General features: G+C 43.0%; 1 pseudogene; it reads left to right on the forward strand.

Annotated features, from left to right (window-relative positions):
- Nucleotides 1-10,657, forward strand: part of LOC145131357 (uncharacterized) — a 37,557-nt pseudogene extending 26,900 nt beyond the window's left edge.
- Nucleotides 10,658-12,843: the final 2,186 nt, after the last annotated feature.

Here is a 12,843-nt window from a genome sequence, read left to right on the forward strand (position 1 = left end):
TACTTAATGGTGGAGGCGGAAAAAAGGCATACTTTTGTACTTTTTGTAAAAAAACATATAACGGTGGAGGTATCAATAGAATGAAACAGCACCTTGTTGGAGTGTCAGGTGCTATTTCACCATGTCCAAGTTGTCCAGGAGATATAAAGTTTGTCATGAAAATTTCATTGGATGAAAATGCCCAAAAAAAGAGAAACGTGTTGGTGTGCTTGGTGATACTTCGGGGGCGAATGTAGATAACATGTATGATGTTGATGATGATGATGATGACGTTCAAGTACTCACCTGTAACGCCCCGTTCTAAGAGTAATTATTTATGGAATTCCCGAGATCAAGAGTAAGGGAGTTTCGGTCTTTTTATGGGCAATGGGTTTTATTCGAGAAGGCTTCGGGTCGAGGTGTGTTGCTAGAAGCGTAGGGATTCTCGCCACCTTTTCGTTGATATAAAGTTCGTCGGAAACGGACTTAGAATAATGGAGTTATGGCACTTTGAAGATATTGACACTTATGGCACTTAATGGAAAGTTGTCAAAGAAAGGCCATGCATGCTTGGGACACGCGTGGGTACGCCCAGCATAGGCTGGGTTACGCCCAGCGTAATAGAGTAAATGAAACGCGGAGTTCCTCGACGTACGCCCAACGTACGTCCAATGTCCAGAAACCCTAATTTTAGGGCCAGCCACTATATAAGGAACATTATGGTTCCAACCCTAGCCTCCATATCTGCCCTCTTACTCTCAGAAACCCTAAGTAGCCGTTTTCTTCCATGGTTGTGGATATTTGACCTTGGGGAGCTTGGTTTGGCAAAGGAGAGCCTAGGAGAAGAAAGAAGAAGTTGTCAAGGAAGGAGTTGGGTGGCTGGAGCTCGTAGATCTGGGAAGGCATCATCTATTGGAGCCCTTTTGAGGTATAAAGCTTCTTGCTTGACATCTATTTTGTGTAGATCTATGTATGGTGAAGTTTTGACACCATTCTTGTCCTAAAAACCGACATCTTGATGCATGATGTGTTATGGTTAAGATGAGCTGTCCTTTCAGACCATTGGAGAGGTCTTGAGTAAGAAAAATGAGGTCCCAATGGCTTTGGTTGTCCCATGTAAGAAGTAGGAAGGTCTTATTGGGTTAAGACCTTGAGTTAAGAGCTTTATGGACGTCCCAAGTAATAAAGTTTGAGACTTTATGAATCCTAGGCATGTTTGGTCGATGGATCTGAAGTTTGGGCTTAAGAGCTTAAGCCATTAAGAACTTATGAGGAATTTTAGTCAGCAAGATTACGCCCCGCGTAAATGGATGTACGCCCAGCGTAGTGGGTCAGTGTCCCGTTTCCAGTCCGCGAGCATCGAAGTACGCCCAGCGTACCAAGAGGGGTACGCCCAGCGTACTCCCTCTGTTGGGTTTTTGATTTTGGGCCTGAAGTGATTGGGCTGTTTATGGGCTGGTGGGGCTTGGGCCGTGACTGAACATTATGGATGGAGTAATTTAGACCCAATAATTATTATGGACCTTGGATCTAGGCCCATTTGGTAAGGTGGGCCCAATTTAGTAAATTGGGCCAATATTGGGCTTTGCATGAGGATTTGGTTTTGGGTCTTGGCCCAATAAGAGGATGATGGCCTTAATGAGTGTTGTAGGCCCTTGGCCTAGAAAGTCATGATAGTGTATAATGAGATGATTTTTGCATGTGATAGTGGGGATTCCCGGTGAATCAGCAGTCAAAGATTTGCAGGATTTCGGCAGTGGCAAGGTGAGTTTTCCTCACTGTACTCAAGGGTGTAAGGCACCAAGGCCGACCCTTTGAATTGTTGTTAGAGCTTGTTATATTATGTGATGATATGCTTGCTAGTATTCTGGTGGATAAGATAGTGATATGAGAGTATGCCTTTTGCCTAGTATCCTAGAGAGATGGATAGTTGTATTATGGCTAGTTCTGTTGGATCAGCGCCCTGGTAGTTGGGTAGTGATTATTTATAGATCGGTAGTGGGTCTTGCATTATGTACGCTGGTAGGAGGATACCTGCGGGTTATGTATGTTGAGCAGTGGTAGAGGGTATTCCATCCCGGTAGGATGATAGGGCCCTAGTGTGCTAGTTCTGTAGAGTGTTATGTGGTTGCCTGTTAGGTGTGCATGTCTGCTAGAGTAGATTGGCATTCCAACCCGATGGTTGTGGGCCAGGAGTATTCCATCCCGGTAGGATGATTGGACTCATAGTAGTTTGGCATTCCAACCCGATGGTTGAGGGGTCTGGGGTATTCCATCCCAAGGGATGATTGGACCCATAATAGTAGTAGTAGTTACTGTATGTATAGGAAGTGGGGCATTCCAACCCGATGGTTGTGGGCCAGGAGTATTCCATCCCGGTAGGATGATTGGACTCATAGTATGTTGGCATTCCAACCCGATGGTTGAGGGGCCTGGGGTATTCCATCCTAAGGGATGATTGGACCCATAGTAGCTATTGTTGTATGTATAGGTGTTTGGGCATTCCAACCCGATGGTTGTGGGCCGAGAGTATTCCATCCCGGTAGGATGATTGGGCTCGCGTTATGTAGGCATTCCAACCCGATGGTTGAGGGCCGGGGGTATTCCAACCAGAAGGTTGAATGGACCCGTAGTATGTTGTTCTTTGCTGTATGTGTATGTTTGTGTGTGTATGGGTACTTTGGGGGAAACTCACTAAGCTTTCAGGCTTACAGTTGTGGTTTATTGTTTCAGGTGCTTCAGGAGATCGTGGCAAGGCGAAGGCGTGATCGTACTGCTCCTCATGTTTATGTTTTATGCGATAGGGTTCTGGGGAAATACTCTGATGTTTAAACTGTTTTGAAAACAAGATGTATGAACGTAATGGTTTTTGAATGAAATAAAATGTTTTAAATTGGTTGAAATTTTTGGTCGTCACAAGTTGGTATCAGAGCCTTGGTTTGAGTGAATTGGAGGAACATTCGTGTGAATCCAGTCTCAAATCAAGGAGAGATTGTCAAAAATAGTTTTCAAATGGTTTTCAAAATAAGTAAAGGAGGACGCAGAGGGTACGATCAGTCGGAGCCAGTAAGTTACCCCAAAATACCATACAAGTTATTTGTTTATGAGATATGTTAGAACAGCATGCTAGTACTAGGCTAGGGATCTTCAGGAATTGCATGATAGAATTGCCTGATTTGTGATGCCTGCTAGAGTAGGGTTTTCTTGATATAAGATATTCAGTATTCCTCTAGGAGTGAGGATTGAGTGCCTGCTATGTATGTTTGTGCTTAGGTCGTTGTGATGATACTTGAGACAAATATGGGTAGGTGTGGAAGGTAGTATAGGCCCGTACTACTGAAAGCACAGGACCCATACGCGTGTCAAGGAAGTCACAACCCCTAGGTTGTTGGTTAGATGTTATTTCTCAGCGGTTATGCGAGGTATCTGAGGTTCTTGTGGTTTATTGCAGTATGGCAGATGCGAGACGTCTCGAGTCAGGATCCGGTTCGGGATCGGGAGAGGGTGGTCAGGATGGATCAGCACCTCCCGAGGTGATTGGTCAGATGAGTACGGATGAGTTGGATGCTAGGATTCGTGATATCCTGCATGATGAGGTTGCTGCTATGTTCCGGGCTGAGTTGCCGGAACTGTTTGGGTCGATCAAGACCGCCATGGTTGAGTATTTTGATGAGCGTTATGCGGCTCTTGCAGAGACAGCGGCCGCGGAAGCCGCAACGGCTGTGGCAGCGGCAGGGGGAGGAGCCAGTCGGGGTTTTTAGTATCGGGATTTCGACAATACGAAGCCCCCTACTTTCAATGGAGTTCAGGATCCGATTGTTGCTATGAGGTGGTTGTCAGACGTGGAGGGTTGTTTCTTCACGTGTTCATGCCCTGCGGATCAGAGGGTGAGGTGTGCTCTGAACCTTTTGAGGCTCAGGGCGAAGGATTGGTGGAGGTTGACTACAGGATCTTACTCTGATGCGCAGCGGGCAGCGGTTTTGTGGGATCAGTTCCGGGAGATGTTCAGTACCCGTTATGTTCCACAGGTTGAGAGAGAGAGGTTGGCTCAGGAGTTCCTGGAGCTGAAGCAGGATTCAGAGTCGATGATGGAGATCACCAGGTTGTTTACTGAGAGGGCGATGTTTTGCCTGGAGTTTGCTTCGGAGCAGGCTCAGATGTCCCGATATCTGAGTATGCTCAAGAGGGATATCCGGCAGTTTGTGTCCACGCATAGGTGTAGTACCTTGTTGGAGTTGCAGGAGGCCGCCAGGCGGCGTGAGTTGGAGATGGAGCTCCAGTTGAGAGAACAGAGGCAGGCCCTGGTGCAGTCGTAGCCTGCACCAAAGCGGATGAGGGCCGCTGATTATAGGCAGGGAGGTCAGATAAGTCGCACTTGCGGGAAGTGCGGCAAGGTGCACGAGGGTAGTTGCCGTTCTTATTCGGGGTGCCACAGGTGTGGCAAGGAGGGCCACATAGCCAGAGATTGTAGGCAGTCGACTCCATCTGCAGGAGTCCGACTTTGTTATCATTGTGATCAGGTGGGCCATATGAAGGCCCAGTGTCCTCTCCTGGCTGCCAGGTCAGTGCAGGCCCCAGCGCCATCCACGTTGAGACTTACTGACGGGAGTCAGGGTCGGGCAGAGCCTCCGATGGCTCCAGGGCGTGCTTATCAGCTTGTGACCGAGGCGATCAGGTCTGAGCCAGAGGTGTCAGCCGATATGTTTTTCTGCTTTATCTTGTTTATGTATGATTGAGTTGTTGTTTCTTGCATGAGATATAAAGTGTTGTATGTGTTAAAGAAGAGCTAGTATTGAGAGTTGTTAGAGAGATAGTATCCGGTGTGGAATTCGTGAGGAAGGAAGGTTATGGTTCGGGGATTCGGGAACTTTCAGCAGGACTTAGGTTCCTTGAAGTTCGGTGTATTAGTGGGGTTCGATTGAGCAGCGTGTTAACTTCTCCGCCAGTGGATAGGGGTTAGTGCCCTAAGTGGGGGAGAATTGGAAATTCTCGGATGAGCCGCTGGTTGTAGAAGGTTGTCTGACGCGGTTTGAATGTTGGTTATTGGGATGGTGCGATGAGGCGGTTCAGTCATAGTAAGGGCTTTGCAAGTGTCGAGGATCTTTGAACCAGAGGCTGGATGATGCGTAGGCATGTTTTCAGTCTCCTTGGAAGAGGAGGGGGATAGTGTCTCCAGATTGGAGGTTTGGACAAAGGAAGGCGAGATAGCAGGTTAGCAGACTCGGGAGCAGTCTGGATCGATGATGAGGACTGTACAGTCGTAGGTCAAGGACCTATAGATCGTGTTAGGGAAGTATGAGTGGGTTATACTCAAGTGTGACGAACCGGAGAGTTCGAGGGGAACGCAAGGACAAGGTCCTTGGTTCCGAGTATGGTTTTGGGTTTGAGTTATGTATGTGGAGGTATTCCAATCTGGGGTATTCCATCATGAGGATGACCGGACCCTATGATTGACTGGACCTGATGTGTTTGGTATTCCAACCCGAGGGTTGACTAGGCCAAACATGAGTAGGATGCGATGGTATTCCATCCTAGGGATGAGCGGACCCGTCGTAGGCATGCCTGGTATTCCAGCCCTAGGCTGATTGGGCCAGGCGTGAGTGTTGGTTTCGGTAAGAGTATCGTTGTATGTTCGTTTGGGAATGAGCTAAAGAGGGACCAAGTGTGGCCAACAGCAGAGTCTGACTTGTGGTCCTGTTTTCAGGATGGGAATTCAGGTTCCCACGGTGGAGTAGGTATCTCTTCGAGGAGGAGTGCCAGTGGGGCTGGCCTCCCTTAGTGGTCGTCACGCTTTAGGGGCGTGAATGTGCCTTTTGGATGTTTGGGTAGCCAGAGTTGGCAATTGGCGATTTCGAGGACGAAATCATATTTAAGTGGGGGAGAATTGTAACGCCCCGTTCTAAGAGTAATTATTTATGGAATTCCCGAGATCAAGAGTAAGGGCGTTTCGGTCTTTTTATGGGCAATGGGTTTTATTCGAGAAGGCTTCGGGTCGGGGTGTGTTGCTAGAAGCGTAGGGCTTCTCGCCACCTTTTCGTGGATATAAAGTTCGTCGGAAACGGACTTAGAATAATGGAGTTATGGCACTTTGAAGATATTGACACTTATGACACTTAATGGAAAAGTTGTCAAAGAAAGGCCATGCATGCTTGGGACACGCGTGGGTACGCCCAGCGTAGGCTGGGTTACGCCCAGCGTAATAGAGTAAATGAAACGCGAAGTTCCTCGACGTACGCCCAGCGTATTGGATTTACGCGCAGCGTACGTCCAGTGTCCAGAAACCCTAATTTTAGGGCCAGCCACTATATAAGGAACATTATGGTTCCAACCCTAGCCTCCATATCTGCCCTCTTACTCTCAGAAACCCTAAGTAGCCGTTTTCTTCCATGGTTGTGGATATTTGACCTTGGGGAGCTTGGTTTGGCAAAGGAGAGCCTAGGAAAAGAAAGAAGAAGTTGTCAAGGAAGGAGTTGGGTGGCTGGAGCTCGTAGATCTGGGAAGGCATCATCTTTTGGAGCCCTTTTGAGGTATAAAGCTTCTTGCTTGACATCTATTTTGTGTAGATCTATGTATGGTGAAGTTTTGACACGATTCTTGTCCCAAAAACCCACATCTTGATGCATGATGTGTTTTGGTTAAGATGAGTTGTCCTTTCAGACCATTGGAGAGGTCTTGAGTAAGAAAAATGAGGTCCCAATGGCTTTGGTGGTCCCATGTAAGAAGTAGGAAGGTTTTATTGGGTTAAGACCTTGAGTTAAGAGCTTTATGGACGTCCCAAGTAATAAAGTTTGAGACTTTATGAATCCTAGGCATGTTTGGTCGATGGATCTGAAGTTTGGGCTTAAGAGCTTAAGCCATTAAGAACTTATGAGGAATTTTAGTCAGCAAGATTACGCCCCGCGTAAATGGATGTACGCCCAGCGTAGTGAGTCAGTGTCCCGTTTCCAGTCCGCGAGCATCGAAGTATGCCCAGCATACCAAGAGGGGTACGCCCAGCGTACTCCCTCTGTTGGGTTTTTGATATTGGGCCTTAAGTGATTGGGCTGTTTATGGGCTGGTGGGGCTTGGGTCGTGACTGAACATTATGGATGGAGTAATTTAGACCTAATAATTATTATGGATCTTGGATCTAGGCCCATTTGGTGAGGTGGGCCCAATTTAGTAAATTGGGCCAATATTGGGCTTTGCATGAGGATTTGGTTTTGGGTCTTGGCCCAATAAGAGGATGATGGGCTTAATGAGTATTGTGGGCCCTTGGCCTAGAAAGTCATGATAGTGTATAATGAGATGATTTTTGCATGTGATAGTGGGGATTCCCGGTGAATCAGCAGTCAAAGATTTGTAGGATTTCGGCAGTGGCAAGGTGAGTTTTCCTCACTGTACTCAAGGGTCTAAGGCACGGCCGGCCCTTTGAATTGTTGTTAGAGCTTGTTATATTATGTGATGATATGCTTGCTAGTATTCTGGTGGATAAGATAGTGATATGAGAGTATGCCTTTTGCCTAGTATCCTAGAGAGATGGATAGTTGTATGATGGCTAGTTCTGTTGGATCAGCGCCCTGGTAGTTGGGTAGTGATTATTTATAGATCGGTAGTGGGTCTTGCATTATGTACGCTGGTAGGAGGATACCTACGGGTTATGTATGTTGAGCAGTGGTAGAGGGTATTCCATCCCGGTAGGATGATAGGGCCCTAGTGTGCTAGTTCTGTAGAGTGTTATGTGGTTGCCTGTTAGGTGTGCATGTCTGCTAGAGTAGATTGGCATTCCAACTCGATGGTTGTGGGCCAGGAGTATTCCATCCCGGTAGGATGATTGGACTCATAGTAGTTTGGCATTCCAACTCGATGGTTGAGGGGCCTGGGGTATTCCATCCCAAGGGATGATTGGACCCATAATAGTAGTAGTAGTTACTGTATGTATAGGAAGTGGGGCATTCCAACCCGATGGTTGTGGGCCAGGAGTATTCCATCCCGGTAGGATGATTGGACTCATAGTATGTTGGCATTCCAACCCGATGGTTGAGGGGCCTGGGGTATTCCATCCTAAGGGATGATTGGACCCATAGTAGCTATTGTTGTATGTATAGGTGTTTGGGCATTCCAACCCGATGGTTGTGGGCCGAGAGTATTCCATCCCGGTAGGATGATTGGGCTCGCGTTATGTAGGCATTCCAACCCGATGGTTGAGGGTCGGGGGTATTCCAACCGGAAGGTTGAATGGACCCGTAGTATGTTGTTCTTTGTTGTATGTGTATGTGTGTATGTGTATGGGTACTTTGGGGGAAACTCACTAAGCTTTCGGGCTTACAGTTGTGGTTTATTGTTTCAAGTGCTTCAGGAGATCGTGGCAAGGCGAAGGCGTGATCGTACTGCTCCTCATGTTTATGTTTTATGCGATAGGGTTCTGGGGAAATACTCTGATGTTTAAACTGTTTTGAAAACAAGATGTATGAACGTAATGGTTTTTGAATGAAATAAAATGTTTTAAATTGGTTGAAATTTTTGGTCGTCACATCACCCAACAATCAACTCAAAAAACGATGGAAAGAGAAAAGCTCCTCATACCTCCCAAACACAAACCGTGCCACCTTTTTTCAAACGAGGTATGCATGATCCTTCTCAACCATCAATTAACGCAACATTGCAAAGTAAGGAAAGATGGAATGATACATATTTAGCTCTTGCTATGTGGTTTTATGATTCTTGTATACCTATGAATGCCGTGAATTCTCCCATTTTCTAAATAACAATGAGCAAAGTCGCTAGTATGGGTCATGGATACACGGAGACTTCATATCATGTTATGCATGTCACGTTGTTGAAAGATGCGAAAAGTCTGTACAACTTATAGTTGATTCTTATAGACGTTACTGGGCAGAAAATGGTTGCACAATTATGGGTGATGGGTGGCGCGATACAATACAAAGACCCCTTATCAATTTTATGGTGTATTATGCAAAATGGATTTCCTTCATCAAATCAGTTGATGCATCGGATATTGAGAATAATGACCAAACATTATGCAAATTTATTAGTGAGATTGTTGGTCGTCAGAATGTCGTTCATTTAGTCACTGATAATGCTGCAAACTATAAGGTTGCGATTGTTATGTGAGAAGTATCCGTCCATTGTTTGGTCTCCTTGTGCAGCTCACTGTATGAACTTGATTATGAAGGACATGTCGGAGATGTGTGAAGTCGCTGATTTGGTTACACTTGCATCGGGGGTTATAATTTTTGTTTATAACCACAAATGACCATTAAATTGGTTAAGAAAAAGACCAGGTTGGACAGAGATTATTCGTCCGGGTGCCACTCGTTTTGGTACAACATTTTTTGCATTGAAGAGTTTGTGTGATCACAAACATGATTTGCAAGCTATGGTCACCTCCCCGGATTATAAAAAATTGATTAGATTAGAAAAATCAAAAGAAGTTAAGCTTATCATGTTGAATGAAAGCTTTTGGAATAATTGTGCTATCATAGTAAAGGTGATGACTCCAATGTTGAGACTTTTACGGATTTGTGATTCGGATGAGAAGTCGGCTTTATGTATAACTTTTTTTATATTCTTTAATGATGTTTACAAATACATTATCATTTTTATTATTTTAGTTGATGTTTTTTTTCTTTTTTTAGCATACGAAGGGATGTATAGGGCAAAAAAAGGAATAAAAGAAACTTTTTCGCAACAACAGAGAATTGTACACCGCGTATACTAACATCATTAACAATTGGGGGGATAGGATGCGGTGTAAGAGTCTTCATGTTGCTGCTTATTGGTTGAATCCAGTCTTTCAATATGATCAAGAAAATTTTTCTAAGAAACCAGAGATGGTTGGGGGGGTAATGGATATGATTGAGTGTTATAGCAGTGCTGGTACTGTTGATGGTCTAACTCTCATGGACCAACTAAAGTTGTTTCGTGAGCATGAAGGTAGTTTTGGTAGAAAACTTGCTTTCGCTTCTCGTAATACTACTCGTCCATGTAAGTTTTTTTTTCAAATTTTTATTAATAGTGAATTATAGTAAAAATATTATAATATTATTTTGCTATTTTCCATTAGATGAATGGTGGAAATTACATGGTGGAGATGCTCCGGAATTGCAAAAATTTGCAATTCGAATTTTAAGCCAAACTGCTTCTTCTTCCGGGTGTGATAGGAATTGGAGTGTCTTTGAGAGAATCCACACTAAAAGAAGGAATCGGTTGGAACAGCAAAGGCTTAATGACCTTCTTTATGTTCATTATAATTTGTTTCTACAAAATAGGTAACTTATACTTTCAAACTTTTTTTTCATTTTCTTTACTTATGTGTAAAAGTATATTAATATTTTTTCTAGGCTCAAGGATTACAAAAAGTCTTATGATCCGATCGATTATGAAAGTATTGATAAAATCGAGTTTTCGATGGTTGATGAAATACCAGAAGGTGAAGTAAGTTATAATGAATTGGAAAATATGGTTAAAGAAGAACTATCAAACTACAATGAATCAACAATGTTTGAATCCCAAGTTTTTCAAGGTTAGTATTTTATGTTATTCTATCAATATTTTGTTATTCTTCTATTTGAGTTTAAGTTTGGCTAAAATTGAATTTGTATTTGATATTGAAGATGATGAAGAAGATGATGATGGAGTTGCGTTAGAAGAAATTGACATGGATTCCTTTAGATGAAAATTAAATTGTGGTTGAAGTTTGGATTTTGATACATTTCATGGTATTTTGATGTTTATGTTCTGAACTTTGTTTTTTTTTTTTTTTGAAGACTAGAATTAAGATGTGGTGAATTATTTTCATGGTATTTTGTATATTTGGTACTTTTATTTAACGTTGAAAACTTATGTTTGTTGATATTTTTGGTTTAAAGTTTTTTTTTTGTATTTTTTTGGAATATTTTAAAATTTTAAATATAATACTGATGTAATAATGACGTCATCCGATTCATCCAGTTTTTTGGACCGGTCTGACCGGTTGACCCATTGACCCGGTATGGCGGCCGGTTCGATGTCCGGTCCGATTTTCAAAACATTGGTTGTACCAGACCTGACTTAGCATATGCTATGAGTAGAATGAGTAGATATACTAGTAAACCCAGTTCTGAACACTGGAAGAGTATTACTAGGCTACTAAGGTATGTGAGATACACGTGAGAATATGGATTGCATTATGGCAGACACCCAACAGTTATCGAAGGATACATTGATGCAAATTGGATATCTAACATAAAAGATTCTAGATCGACAAGTGGTCAACTGGATATGTGTTTACACTTGGAGGTGCAACTATAGCTTGGAAATCGTCTAAGCAAATATTTATATCCAGATCTACGATGGAATCTGAATTTATCGCCTTAGATATTTGTGCTGAAGAGGCGGAGTGGCTATGTCAATTTGTAGAGGACATTCCCAAATGGCCAAAGCCGGTAACGGCCATATGGATTGTAACACCTCAAATTTCACAACCAATTTTTCATTTTTAATTCACCAAACATTATTAAAAATCCAAGTCATCACAGAATTGTAAGTCATTTATCAAAAAAAATATATCAGAGTCTCCCAAAATCCACAAGACATCATAAGTCGGCGAGTGTGTATAGTCATGCCTCCGCCTTCACTGAATCTACAAAAGTACCTGAAACACATTTAAATCAACACTGTAAGCACAAAGCATAGTGGTTTCCCCAAAATACCACATACACAAATAATTAGTCTCTCATGGTTAAATCTCGATAACGACCCTCCGGTCATGTGTCTCGGTGAAGACCCACCGGTCTCACGTCTCGGTATGGACCCTCCGGTCATAACTCAATATATACACATAAGAATATAACAACATAAGTCACAAAGAAATGATGCATAATAAAACATATCTCGGTATAAGAAAATAAGACCCTCCGGTCAATAATACGAATAAGACCCTCCGGCCACACATAAATTGTTGGATAAGGTGTCTAAGTCCATAACTATATTTGGTATGTACTTGACCCGGTTTGGCATGGTCCATTTGGGTTGCATCGGCATCTCAATTGTTGGATAGACAAAATGAGAAAAGGATACTTACGATTTCTTAATATATTATAAGTTCTAATATATTAATATGAAATCATATTATTTAATTAGTGTTGATCAAGAATTAATTTGGAATTAATTTTGTGATCAAAAAGAGACTAATTAAATATATGGGGATTGGTTTGTAAATCATTCATTCTTATAATAGTGGGCTTATGGTTCATGATTTACTAGATTGGGCTAGGACCCATTGGGTGCTCCATGGAGGTTATAACCCATGGATCATGGGGGAAATGAAAAGCCATGCACATTAGGGTTTACATGGTGTAACCCTACATGTGATACACTATATAAGCAACCTCATATGGAGAAAAATCGGCCATTATCACAAGACAAGGAGGGCTAGCCAATTTTTGGGTGAAAGTGTTCTCTTCTCAAGTTATTCCAGGAGTTGTGGTGTTGTGTGAAACATTTGAGGCATAACATTTGGGGTGCTAGGCTCACAAGGTCTTAAGGAATCCAAGCAACTACAAAGGTATGTCATTCTACTAGTTTTTTATATTACAAGTACCCCATGCCATGCTAGTTAGGATGAGAACCTTGGAAAATCAAATTTGCATGAATATTAGAGAAAACATAGATCCAAGGTTTCTAGGGTTGCATGTACACCATAAGAGTGTTAGAATGCTCAAAACCCATCAGTGGTATCAGAGCCTAGGCTTGTTTTCTTTGTATTTGATGCAAACAGCTTGAAAAAAGTCAAAATTCTGTAATCTGTACTGTGAACTCGCCGAGTCTATGGGGGGACTCGACGAGTCCATGACAAAATTCATCCTACTCGTCGAGTAGGTT

This window comes from Lactuca virosa, chromosome 8 (assembly GCF_052849685.1).
Source record: "Lactuca virosa cultivar CGN04683 chromosome 8, Lactuca_virosa_CGN04683_v6, whole genome shotgun sequence".
Lineage (NCBI taxonomy): Eukaryota > Viridiplantae > Streptophyta > Magnoliopsida > Asterales > Asteraceae > Lactuca > Lactuca virosa.